At 43.6% G+C, this 13,577-nt stretch overlaps 1 long non-coding RNA gene and 2 pseudogenes across 1 annotated transcript; all 3 read left to right on the top strand.

Moving 5' to 3' along the window:
- The first annotated feature begins 732 nt into the window (after nucleotides 1-732).
- LOC117834589 (disease resistance protein RGA5-like) lies at nucleotides 733-4,572 on the top strand (annotated as a pseudogene).
- On the top strand, nucleotides 4,569-8,693 carry LOC117866358 (disease resistance protein RGA5-like; annotated as a pseudogene).
- Nucleotides 8,694-8,704: 11 nt separating this feature from the next.
- Nucleotides 8,705-10,316, top strand: LOC117866359 (uncharacterized). Its single transcript, XR_004642858.2, has 2 exons — nucleotides 8,705-9,008; nucleotides 9,683-10,316. It is a non-coding gene; the product is annotated as an uncharacterized lncRNA (long non-coding RNA).
- The last annotated feature ends 3,261 nt before the right edge of the window (nucleotides 10,317-13,577 follow it).

Below are 13,577 nucleotides of genomic sequence, written 5' to 3'. Positions count from 1 at the left end.
GGAAAAAACTTCGGGCAGCACCTCCCTTGCTTTGGCACCACCGGAGAGTAGATGAAGCTCAGCTCTCTATCAATGTGCTGGACTGGCTCGGGCTGGAGGAAGAAGAAAGTCTCTGTCTCGGGATATATTGGGGGATGAGTTTTTATCCCGGTTAAAAACTCCAACCGAGACAAAAGGAAACACCTTTTGTCCCGTTTGGAAGTTTATCCCGGTTGGATCCTCCAACCGGGATAAAAGGGACACCCTTTTATCCCGGTTGGAGGCACCAACCGGGACTAACCCTTTTATCCCGGTTGGTGCCTCCAACCGGGAGAAAAGGGTTCACCTTTTATCCCAGTTGGAGGATCCAACCGGGATAAAAAGGTCCGGCCACCGACGCCCCCCAGCTAGCCGTTGCAACCGGGACTAAAGGGGGGCCTTTAGTCCCGGTTGCAATTACCAACCGGGACTAATGCTCCCCTCCAAATTTCCGCACCCCGGCGCACCCCCTTTTGTCCCGGGCCAACTTTAAACCGGGATAAAAGGGGGCGGATCGAAAGTCAGTTCTCTACTAGTGGCTGGGTGGCTGCAGCAGCGACTTCGAGTCAAGGGAGCTTGGTGCGGCGACGAGCGGCGGGGAGCCTGCTCCGACGGCGACAAGGCTCCATTGCAAGAGTCTTCAACTCGATTTCGCAAGCCTGTGCACACACATACATGAATCTCACTTTTTTGCGCTCATCCAGGACTGATCAAATGGCGGTCATGGCTGGGGCACTGCCAAGCGTCATAAAAAAACTCGGTGAACTTGCTCATCGGAGAGTACAATCTGCAAAAGGGGGTGAAGGGTGAGATCAGGTTCCTCCAATCTGAGCTCGAAAGCATGCAGGGTGCCCTCGAGAAGGTCTCCAATACACCAATAGACCAGCTTGAAATTCAGGACAAGATCTGGGCCAGGAATCTGAGGGAGCTGTCCTATGATATAGAGGACAGTATCGACACATTCATGGTACATCGCAAGTGCAATGAGCAAGCCAACCTGCATGGCATCAGGAAGTCCATTGATAGAAGTGTTGGTTTGTTCAGAAAGGCCAACGTTCGCCATGGCATTGCTAATGAAATCAGAGACATCAAACTCCGTGTTGAAGAGGTGGCCAAGCGGCATGATTATTACAAGTTATCAAACAGTAATGTAGCTAAGCCTGTCACAGTCAACCCTTGATTACTTTATCAGTACGAGAAGGTGACAGAGCTCGTTGGCATTGAGGAGGCAAGAGAGGAGATAATTCGGATTCTGATGGAAGGCGATGAAGTGTCCAAGCAGCAATACAAGATAGTTTCCATTGTTGGGTTTGGAGGCCTGGGAAAGACAACTCTTCCTGATGTGGTGTATAAAAAGCTTAGAGCACAATTTGAGTGCACAGCTTTTGTTTCGGTATCTCAGGCACCTGACCTGGAAAGATTACTCAAGCACATGTTCTGTCAACTTGTCGGGAGGGAAAGTAACAAAAGCAGTGATGTTGCCAGCGAGCTCAGAGAATTCCTCGAGAATAAGAGGTATGAAAGCATTTCAGTACACTTTATTGGCATCTGTTTATATCTATCTTTTTGTTTGTATTTTCAAATATGGACATTGCAGCACCTAGTAATCAGATTTCATTACTAGAAGAAACAGGCTCCTCATTATCAGCTCATATGTGTAGTAAATTTGAAACCGATATGGATATGTTATCCATGCTAACTCATAATGTGAGCCAGTAGTGATAGGTCTCCAAGTATTATTCACCAGTATGGATGCTAGTTAAGTATGCATGTTAGTTATCCTTATGCCTCTTATTACGAGACCAGTGCTGATACTTTGCACGCTTGTAATTATAATTTTGTCTTGTTTTAAAAATTGTAACTTTTTTCAGACTTCATATGACAATTGTAGGTTTCAGCGAGATCTACAACTGTTTAGTTGAATATTTAATTTAAAGTTATTTAGATGGCTATATAATTGATTAAAAATTTAGATGACGAGGGTCAAAAGGAAGAAAACTCTCCATTGCTGCTAGCAATGAAATCTAGATTACATGGTAAGAAGGGATAGTGGGATGGGGAGGATGTCCTTTCGATCCCTGAAAACTTCTTACACGTCTATTTTGTGCGAAAAGTGCGGGACTTATGATTTGCGACTTGCAACCACTTGGGTAGCTCGGGGATTACATCCAGATTTAAAGATTTTTTCTTGCTACCTTTTGGTTCTACTATCTCACTGGCTCTTATTACAAGTCGGCAAGGATACTTGCATCTCTATTGGCCATGCAACAACGGCATGGATACCACCGGCTTGAAAATAGATATGGATGAGCATATTTGTCTTTGCTCCTTTTATTTGCCACCTCCTGGCTTCATGTGACTTCTACTGTCAACTATAGCCCTATGGTTAGCATAATTTAGACATTCTATATGAAAAAAACTAGAAGTTTATAATTTATCAAGTTTAATATGCTAGTAACATGGCTTTCTTAAATTATCTGGTACAGGTACTTCATTATTATTGATGACATATGGAACATCTCAGACTGGAAAATGATTAAGCGTGCTTTGCCTGGTGATAATGTTGGAAACAAAATAATCACAACTACCAGTATTCTTAATATTGCTGAACAAGTTGGTGGTGCTTACAACATGCAGCCCATTTCTCTGAACAACTCTCGAACACTATTTTTTAGAAGAATATTTGGTAATGGAAACAAAGACAACAATAAAGACATAGTAAAATCTCCTGACGATGAGTTGGCTGAAGTATCTGACAAAATACTAAAGAAATGTGCTGGTGTGCCCTTAGCAATTATTACGATAGCTAGTTTACTAGCTTGCAAAGAAAGAAATAAAATGGAGTGGTATGAGGTGTACAATTCTATTGGTACTGGTCTGGAAAACAATCTAGACGTGGAGAATATGAGAAAGATTTTGTCATTTAGCTATTATAAGCTACCATGCCATTTAAGGGCTTGCTTGTTATATTTGAGCATGTTTCCTGAAGATTATGAAATTCACAAGGATCGTTTGATAAGGATGTGGATAGGTGAAGGTTTTATCCAATGTGAAAAAGCAGGGAAGAGTCTATTTGAACTCGGAGAGAGTTACTTCAATGAGCTTATAAACAGAAGCATGATCCAACCATTATGTGGTAGTTTCAATGATGTGATATATGGCTGTCGTGTACATGATATGGTGCTTGATCTTATCCGCTCCTTTTCAAGTGAAGAAAACTTTGTTACTGTACTAAGTGATGTGGGAGGCACATCTCCACCAAATACAATTCGGAGGTTGTCCCTTCAGAATGGCTAGGAAAGTCATGTGATGGCTCAAGCTACTTTCAGCATGCAACATGCAAGGTCAGTTCTTAGCTTTCCAGCTGCTGCTTCTCTAGTGCCGCCTCTTGGCTGCTGTCGAGTTTTACGTGTTCTGGATTTAGAGGACTGCAATCTTTCACAAGCTAATAGTAGCCTTAAGTACCTTGGGAATCTGCATCACTTGAGGTACTTGGGACTACGTGAGACACATATTTACCAGCTCCCGGAAGAAATAGGAAACCTGCAGCTTCTACAAACATTAGATGTAAGGGGTACTGAAATTTCCAGGTTGCCTTCGAGTGTTGTCCATCTAAGAAAGTTGATGTGCCTATACATTTGTAGGTCAACAAGAGTGCCAAATGGAATTGGAAACCTGACATGCCTTGAACAGCTGTCATGGTTACACATTGATGACTCCACCAAAAACATTATGGAAGAGTTGGGCCAGCTAACTGAACTAAGGCAGCTCTCCATTGAATTGGACGAGTGGAACGTCAAGCTGTTGGAGTGCCTATGCAAGCTACAAAAGATGCAGAAACTAGTTATCACGGTCTATCCTAGTGCACGCAATATCGGTGGATTGGATGCTTGGGTCTCCCCTCGACATCTCCGCATATTGAATACACTATGCAGCTGTTGGTTTTCAACACTTCCAGCTTGGGTGAATCCATCGCTTTTTCTGGACCTCACCAACCTACACATCGCTGTGAGGGAGCTACATCAGGTTGATCTCGAAATCCTCGGGAGGTTGCCAGCTCTCCGCTTTCTAGGTCTGGAGGTGGACAATAAGAACCTCAGTATCCTTGCGGGATTTGTTGTTGGTGCTGGTGCATTCCCGTGCCTTGGAAGTTGTTACTTCAGTCAATTTGTGTGGCCAGTGGTATTTCAGCAGGGAGCTATGCCAAGGCTTAGAGAGCTTATGTTCTTTCGGTTTTATCTGCGGGAGGCAAGAGGAATTGCCTGCAATGACGGTAGTCTCGACTTGGGCCTGGGGAACCTGCCATCGCTGCAGGAGGTCAAGGCTTGCCTGCGATGTGATGGTGCTGGCAAGGAGGAGGCGGAGCAAGCCAAGGCTGCGCTGGTGCATGAAGCTGAGATGCATCCCAATCATCCCTTCCATGAGATCCGTATTACAGGTGCGCCAGCTCCTAATTATTATTCCTTACTTCTCTCCTTCCCCCTTTCTTCTAAACTGTATTTGCGTTTATATCTCCAGCTGATCTTTCACAACACGTTTTTGAGGAAAAAATGAAGGTGATAGAGCTCTCCTGTGTGTCCAAGAAAAAAACAAATACGGCAGAGCTTATTGGCATCGAGGAGGCTGTAAATGGGCTAATGAATATTCTAATAGAAGGAAATGAATTGTCCATGGAAGAAGGCAAGATAGTTTCCATAGTTGGACTTGGGGGCCTCGGAAAGACAACTGCTCATGCAATATATCAAAAACTTAGAGCACAATTTAATTGTTATGCTTTTGTTTCGGTGTCTCAAAATCCAGACATGAAGAAACTATTCAAGTGCATGCTCTATCAACTCGGCAAGAAAAGTAATGCAAACATCCACGAATCAGTATTGGATGAGAGGCTGCTCGTCTATGAACTCATTGAATTTCTTCAGAAAAGAAGGTATGGGCGCAGTACAAATCAATGTATTCCAACAGAAAACGTCTTTTCCCGTATGTTTTGGCATCCATCACTTCACAATATTAGTCCATAAATGCCATGCTGACAGACCAAGGTGGTTTTTCCCCCTATGTTTTGGCATCCACCACTTCGCACCTTTACATAAGTTAACCAGCTATGTCAATACGAAAAACATTAACCCAGCTTATATAGAAAGCATATAAAGTTTGGTACAGACATGACCGAAACCCTGCTGGGGTTACTAGCCATTACATATAGAGCAAACCTCCAAACATAACTGACTGAAACTAGAGAACGGAGACAAAGGAGACTAGTTCAGCTATGGCAACACTTTTTATTTTTTGCTTGTCGGGCATGCATCTTCAAAGGAAGTCTTCTGCTGGCGGGTGATCTTCGAACTTCTCCTGAAACGTTTCCACCCATCTTCGCACTTGTGTAATCAGCTCATCCAGTTTGTGCCGATCAGTGACCCCCAATAGGACTCGCCATCGCTGCAGAAATGAATGAATTTTGTAGAGCATGTCAGATGGTGATCTAGGAAACAACCCCTCTATTGTTAGTTTATTTCGAGTAATCCATAACACCCACATGACTACTGCTAGCAAGAACAGTTTCAGGTTATAGTTAGTACACCCCAATGGGAGCCAATGTTCGAAGAAGTCCTGTAGGTTTTTCGGTGTTCTATCCCATCCCAGGGCCTCCTTGAAGCAGGTCCAAGTAAACTTGGCCAAGGCGCATGAGAAGAAGATGTGATCTCCCGTTTCAGGCACACTACAGATAGCACAGTTATGTTGCCTTTCCATTTCTTCCTCTACAGGGCCACACCCGTTTGCAGTTTTTCCTGGCAAGCTGGCCACATGAAAACTTTTAGTTTCATTGGTAGCTTAACCCCCCAGACCTTCTGCATACGTTTGTTAATCACACCTCTGTGCATTAGCGCTCGATCCGTACATGAATTTGGTGGTGTATTTTCCGGATTTTTCCAAGCTCCACCCAATTTTGTCTCGCTCTCCATTTAAGTTAACACCCCTCAGCATGTCTAGTAGAGCTTCCCACTGTGCCACTTCGCCCGGCCCAAAGGGCCTTCTAAATTCTATTACCTACTCCCCATATCTTTGCAGCACTCACTAACCAAGTTTTTCTTGTTTCTGCTGAAATATCAGCTTCAGTGGCACCTCTCCTACCCATACATCCTCCCAAAAAAGAGTCTGTTTGCCACTGTTTACTTGGTAGGTCGCCCCCCTTTTGATTTTTTCTTTGACTTTGGGGACCCCCTTCCAGAATTGTGACCCCTTGGTACCATTGCAACGGGTGAAAGGTTTATTCGGGAAGTATTTAGCCCTCAGTAGTTGACAACAGATGTCATCCTCTTCACAGTTGTGTAGTCTCCATACCCATTTTAGTAGCAAGACCTCATTCAGAAGCCTAGTGTTGATAATTCTGAGGCCCCCAAAGTCTTTAGGTAAACACACATTCTCCCATTTTAACCATATGGTATTTAAACTTGTCACTATCCCCTCTCCAAAAGAACTGGGATCTCACAGTATCCATTTGTGCATGCATGCCTTCATGGAACATAAACATACTCATGAGGTATATGGGCATGCTGCTCAGAGATGTGCTAGTTAAGATCAACCTGCCCCCAGATGATAGATTTTTCCCTTTCCAAGGTTGTAAATTTTAACTCAGTAGATCTTTAATAGTCATCTTGCTAGCCTAATATACACATATGTGAGAAAAATCATAAATTTCCTACTGTAGCTAGTTTAACTTGCTAATATCATGGTTTTGTCTTACCATATGTGCAGATACTTCATCGTTGTCGATGACATATGGGATATCTCTGTATGGAAAATGATTAGATGGGCTTTGCCAACTAATAATGGTGGATATATAATTATCACAACTACACGTAATTTTGATGTGGCTAAACAAGTTGGTGGTGCTTATTACAAGATGCCAAATCTTTGCCTTGAAAATTCTAGAATATTATTACGTAGAAGAATATTGGAATTGAAGACAAAGAGAAATATATTGATGAGGAGTTGATCAAAGTATCCGAGAAAATACTTCATAAATGTGGTGGTGTACCCTTGGCTATCATTATGATATCTGGATTGTTGGCTACTACAGAAGGAAATAAAAAAGAGTGGTATAAGGTCTGCAATTCTATTGGTACTACCATAAAAGATAGTCTAGATGATGAGAATATGAAAAGGATTTTGTCACTTAGCTATGATGATCTGCCATCCCATCTAAGGACTTGCTTATTATATTTAAGTGTGTTTCCGGAAGGTTATGAAATTGGCAAAGATCGTTTGATAAGAATATGGATAGCTGAAGATCTTATCCAATGTGAAAAACAAGGGGAGAGCCTATTTGAAATTGGAGAGAGGTATTTTTACGAGCTCATAGACAGAGGTATGATCCAACCTGTGTATAAGAGATGGTACTATGACATGACAGAAAATTGCCGTGTACATGATATGGTGTTTGAACTTATCTGCTACTTGTCACGTAAAGGAAACTTCGTTTCTATATTGGATCACGTGCATCACACATTTCCTTCAAAAGAGATTATTCAGCGGTTATCCCTTCAAAATTGCATGGTAGATCATGCTACGCATCGGGCTACTATGAGCATGCAGGAAGTGAGGTCAGTTGTTGTATTTCCATCTGCTGTTAACATATTGCCAGCACTTGCAAGCTTCAGAGTTCTACGCGTGCTAGATTTACAAAGTTGCTGCCTTTCACAAGGTTACAGTCTGAAGTATATTGAAAATTTAGTTGACTTAAGGTACCTGGGACTGAGAGACACAGGCATCTCTCAACTCTCTCGAGAAATAGGGAAGCTGCAATTTCTACAGACATTGGATGTAACAGGTAATGAAATTTCTAGCTTGCCGTCGACTGTCGTTGAGCTCAAGCATCTGATGTGCCTACGCATTGATAGCTGGACAAGAGCGCCATGCGGGATTGGGAGCTTCACATCACTTGAAGAGCTGTCAACATTATGCATCCAAGTCTCCACTGATCTTTAGAGGGCCTGGGAAATCAAACAGAGCTGAGAGTGCTGGGTATTGAATGCCACACTGGATGGAACTTCAAAAGGTTTGAGAAATCCCTGGTGGAGTGTCTACACAAGCTGCAAAAACTCCACACATTATCCATCTCAGTTGTTGGTGAATGCAAGTTGGATGCCTGGGTCGCCCCTCCACATCTCCGTAGATTGGAAATAACAGGATGCTGTTCATCTACTCTGTCAGCTTGGTTGAATCCATTGCTTCTTCAGGAGCTCTCTTTCCTGTCCATCGAAGTGAGGAAGCTACGGCAGGAGGATCTGGAGATCCTTGGGAGTTTGCGGGCTCTCGTCTATCTCGATGTGGAGGTGGGCAATCAGAACCACGGAATCCTTCGGAGGCTAGTCTTCCATGATGGTTCCTTCCCATGCCTGGTACATTGCGTGCTTCGGGGATACATAGGGCCCGTGGCGTTTCAGCAAGGAGCTATGGTGAAGCTGGCAAGACTTCACCTGGCGATCCCTGTGCTGGAGACCAGAGAAATCGCCGGCGGTTTCGAGTTCGGCTTGGGGAACCTGCCGGTGCTCCAAGATGTCACCTTTTTGCTCCGCCGTGGAGGTGCCGGAGAGGGGGAGGTGGAGGAAGCTGAGCGTGCGCTGAGGCGTGCAATTGAAATGCATCCCAACCATCCCACACTTGAGATACTCTGATGAATGGGATGAAGGTGTGCTACCTCCACTGATTTTCTTTCCTGCTGAACGATGGTTCGGACAGATGATTTCTAGTTATTAACATCAATCACCACACTTGCAGAAATGAAATGCTTCCATCCATGGACAGCGCCATCAGCCAAGCTGACCATGCGAGTACATCAGGCCTGCACGTATGTACGTTAATGTGTCGCAATTTATCAAAAATCTGACATGGTTCTACCCGAACATATTTTCAGTACTGTTATCAGTTATCATATTTGTTCACTCATTGGGACCAAGGATACGCGTTGCAAGTTAGGAAATGTAGTGCTGGTAAAAACACAAGAATATTTTCTTATTATCGTTACTCTATGAAAGATATAAGACTGTCCATTTACTATTCACATGATTTTCTAACCCCCAGATCAATCACATGTTGAAACTGTAGGTTCTTAATTTTATTCAATTGGTGGTTATGATTATGTAGTTTTTCTTTTTCAATTGTGTACCTTGACTGTGTATACTAGATTTTGCAGATCGCCAGTATGGCATGCTTGCCTGGAAATATCCTTTGATATTTGCTAAAAATCAAATAGAACTTATTATGAATCAAAAAACAATGCAATCACCTCCCGCAACTTGATAGTTGAAATTGCAGCCTCTCACTGGATTGTCAAATTGTAGAAATCATTGATAACAATGAAGTTTACAGACTTATCACTTGCAGGTTTAGCTAAGATGTTAGTATATGCTGTCGAACAAAGTCTCTGGACTACTAGTGTCTAGATTAACGTGAATGTATATAATCGATTACAGTGGAACAGATGCTGAAGTTTTTTTTCCTGCTCATATGAGGCCCAAACTTTAAATGATTAACTTCTTTGGATTAGATTTCCGGGCTCAAGCAACCTGATCTGTGTCTTCTACATGCTTGCTCATTCACTTTTATGTCTTCCTAGCTAGCTAAATTTTACCTTTGTTTGTCTGAAATCAGTAACGCGGTGCAGGGACAATAGGATCTTGGCATCTTGCCATTGGGGAATAGTACCGCAATGTGCCGGCCTGGTGAACCTACAACTACAATTGACGACATGGAGGTCTGGAAAGAACAGAGTACAACAAGTATGTTCCTGCTAGGCTGGTACCGGCTTCGATTCGATGATGCCGCACGCCATCTCCAGCAAGATGTTAGCGGAAGCCAAAGTTTTGGGGCCGTGGGAGAATCTCATTGCAGTAACGGAGCTGAACATCGTTGCGCATTGTTGTGGGGAAGCGTTGGAAGGAATCTGTGTTTAGGCGAATAAGTAAGGGGCACAAGATTCGTCATTTGTAACAAGTGACAAAAGTCATTGCATTGATGTGGTTTGATTACTTCATAATCTCAAAAAGATAAATTCGCTTGATCATCCTCTGCATTGTACTTGCTGCACGGTTTGTTCAAATCGGACTTCATTGGACATGCCAGGCCTCACCGCAGTGACATAGTTCGGAATTTGTATCAAGGGATTTGCTTTTGGGTAACGATGCACAATATATGTTAAAAAAATTTAGCAGGTTATGTTCCTGTTGAGTAGTACAGTGGTTCGACTATTCGTTTTTCAGTGATCCTTTTCAGCACGAATCACTTGCTCAGCTTCTGCATGGTGCTCTTGTTCTACCGTTTGTTCATATAAAGCTTCAGAGAGTGCTAAAGCTTACAAACTGCAGAAATGGGAGGGAAAAAACAAGAAAATTACTTCGAGTGGCTTGCAACTTGTGTCGCTCATCTTGCAAATTTGAGATGTGACCGTGACAGGCTGCCAGCTCTCACCTATGTAGATGTTGAGGTAAACCATGAGAATCTCGGAATCCGGAGACTCATTATTGGTGCTTCTTCATTTCCATGCCTGGTACAATGCGTGTTGCGGGGCTCTATTGGACCTGTGACATTTCAGCAGGGAGCTATGCCCAGGCTCAAACTGTAACCTGTAACCTGTAATTGTGCTCTGTTAAACTTCTGGTATATATCATTGGATCCCGATGAGAGTTAGTAATGTTTGCATTGCTAGATATAATTATTATAATACTTGAATTATATGATTAGCTATGAACTCGTGCAGAGGTTTGAGTAAATTTACCCAAAACAATGCAGTGTGACAGAGGCCATGCATTCTTGCTCAGCTTTTACCATGATTGACTTTGTGGACTAGATTTATCTTTATTAGCACCTTTGCTTCTTACGTTCTTTGCGCTTGTTCTTTATAATATATTCTCTACAGCCCATCATCACACACGAACGTACTTGTAGTACACATCTTCTCATTTCTGTGCTGCCATGCTTGTGCCGACCTGCATGCCATCACTACGAGATGACCGTGGCCGGGGACTTCACTTTTATGGTGGACTGTATCAGTGGCAACAATGAGATGCTCGGTTGGTCATGTGGTCAATCAAGGATCAGTTTGGCATGACTCCGGCTCCTCTGAAAATAGCTCCAGCTATGGCTCCTCTGATGAAGTGGCTTCTACGACTCTGACTCCTCCTTTTGAAAAAATTATTGTCAAAATAGCTCTTCCGTATAGTTTAAAATAATTAGATGAAATAAAATACCCATAATACCCTTTCATTTTCTTTTTTTCTTTTCTTCCTAATTATTTTCCTTCTTTTCTCTTCCTATTTCCTTTTCCTATTTTTTCTCTCCTCCCATTCCTTTTCCTATTTTTTTCTTTCCTTCTCTCTCCCCCCTATCTTCCCACCGCCAGCCTCCCACTCTTCTCTCTCTTCCCTATCCTCCCACCGCCGCTCCTATCCACTCCCGGCCGTCATCTCCTCCCGGCCGGCCCACCCTCCGTCACCGTCGGCCACCTCCGCCCCCGCCTCCTGATCGTCGCCGACACTGTCTCCGTCCGTCCCCACCTCCCCACCGTCGGCAGCCTCCTGCCCGTCGCCGTCTCCGCCCGCCCCCACCTCCCAGCCTACCTGCTGCCGGCTCCGCTGCCTGCGGGCCCTCCCTCGAGGGCACAGAGGGAAACGGCCGAGGAGGAGCCACAGGAGCCGGTTTTTTTTAGCTCTGCCTCCCTCGAAACAGCTCCCCTCAGCAGGATTCGCGGGGCTCCGGAGCCGGAGCTGGAGCCCTTTCGCACGGAGAGCACCCTTTGGCAGGGCTTCGGGAGAAGCTGCTCCCGGAGCCCTACCAAACGGGGCCCAAATGTTTACATTGATCCTCTTCTCATGCAAGGTTGCTGCTGGTTGGGTTGTTACTTGTGAGTAGCACTAAGGATAAAAATGGATTGGATACCAACGGATATTGCGGATACAAATACAAATAGTTATTTTTTTACGGATCGAATTTAGATACGAATAGTGACAAGATGTGTCAAATATTGATATTCATCCTATTTGGATCTTAGAAATGCAACTTTGAGTATCCGAATTCGGATACGGTATGGATACTGAATGTCCGGATTCAGATACCAACTTGCTATTTGAGTGTTTCAACCTCGTCGATCTGACAAACGGACCAATAATATCTGCACCACCGTGACCCTCACCCTACAACCGTAGTGCATTTTTCACCCCTAAAGTAGAACCGTAGTGCATTTAGGGGGTGTTTGTATACGAGGTGTTAAACTTTAACAATGTCACATCGGATATTCGGATGCTAATTAGGAGAATTAAACATGAACTAATTATAAAACTAATTGCAGAACCCTATGCTAATTCGCGAGACGAATCTATTAAGCCTAGGCTTAATAGATTCGTCTCGCGAATTACACTCCATCTGTGTAATTAGTTTTATAATTAACCTATATTTAATACTTCTAATTAGCATCCAAACATCCGATGTGATGGGTGTTAAATTTTTTTTTAAAGAATGATGGGTGTTAAATTTTAACACCCTATTACCAAACAGCCCCTAATCATCCGTCGGACATGATCTATTGGCCAAATCTGACAATGGCAAGTCGCTGTCGCCGGACCTGCAAGGCATCGTACTCCTCCACATGGCCGGACAATGGTGCTAGGCGAGTTTGGTAAAGTTTTTGCCGAATCGGGCTGCTCTGACAAAACACCGGCGACACTGTTTACTGGAGCCGATTTTTTCTCCCCACTCCTCCCGTCTCACACCGAAGAGGAGCCGGAGCTCCTCCAAACGCACCTTGCCCATCACGTACTGTTTGAAGGTACATGTCCTCTGCACCAAAGGGCGCGTTGGGTTGGCGCTGCCGATTCTGCCGCGTCCTGCGTCGCTGCGAGACACGTTGATTCAGATTCACAAGTGTACCATTGGTCTGAAAATTTGCATCAGTCCTTGCGATCACAAAGATTCAGTGTTTAGCTGTATCGATCACGAAAAATAAAAACGTTTGCTATACGAAGAGCTGAGCGAGCTCCAGTACCTGCACCACGTCATCCGGGAGGCGTTTCGGCTATGCCAGTGGTCTCTTGCGCTCAAACATGTGAATCGAGATGGGAGAGACATCAAACGTCACAATTCTTTTAGTCCTGGCTCAGTTAGGGGTGTTTGGATAACAGATGTTAAATTTTAGCCGTGTCACATTAGATATTCGGATGTTAATTAGAAGAACTAAATATGAGCTAATTATAAAACTAATTGCAAAACCCCTAAGCTAATTCGCGAAATGAATCTATTAAGTCTAATTAATCCATCATTAGCAAATAGTTACTGGAGCAGCACATTGTCAAATCATGGACTAATTAGTCTTAATAGATTCGTCTCGCGAATTAGACTCTATATGTGCAATTAGTTTTGTAATTAACCTATATTTAATACTTCTAATTAGCATCCAAATATCCGATGTAGAAGTGCATCGTTCATCTAATCTGTTGCGTCGTCGTCGAGGTCGAAGAGGGCGGTCATGGCCGCTATGACAAAGTTCGGCAGGGCTCCTCTGAAACATG

Source organism: Setaria viridis, chromosome 8, assembly GCF_005286985.2.
Source record: "Setaria viridis chromosome 8, Setaria_viridis_v4.0, whole genome shotgun sequence".
NCBI lineage: Eukaryota > Viridiplantae > Streptophyta > Magnoliopsida > Poales > Poaceae > Setaria > Setaria viridis.
The sequence above is the reverse complement of the archived record's forward strand: the minus strand, read 5'-3'. Positions and strand labels throughout refer to the sequence as shown.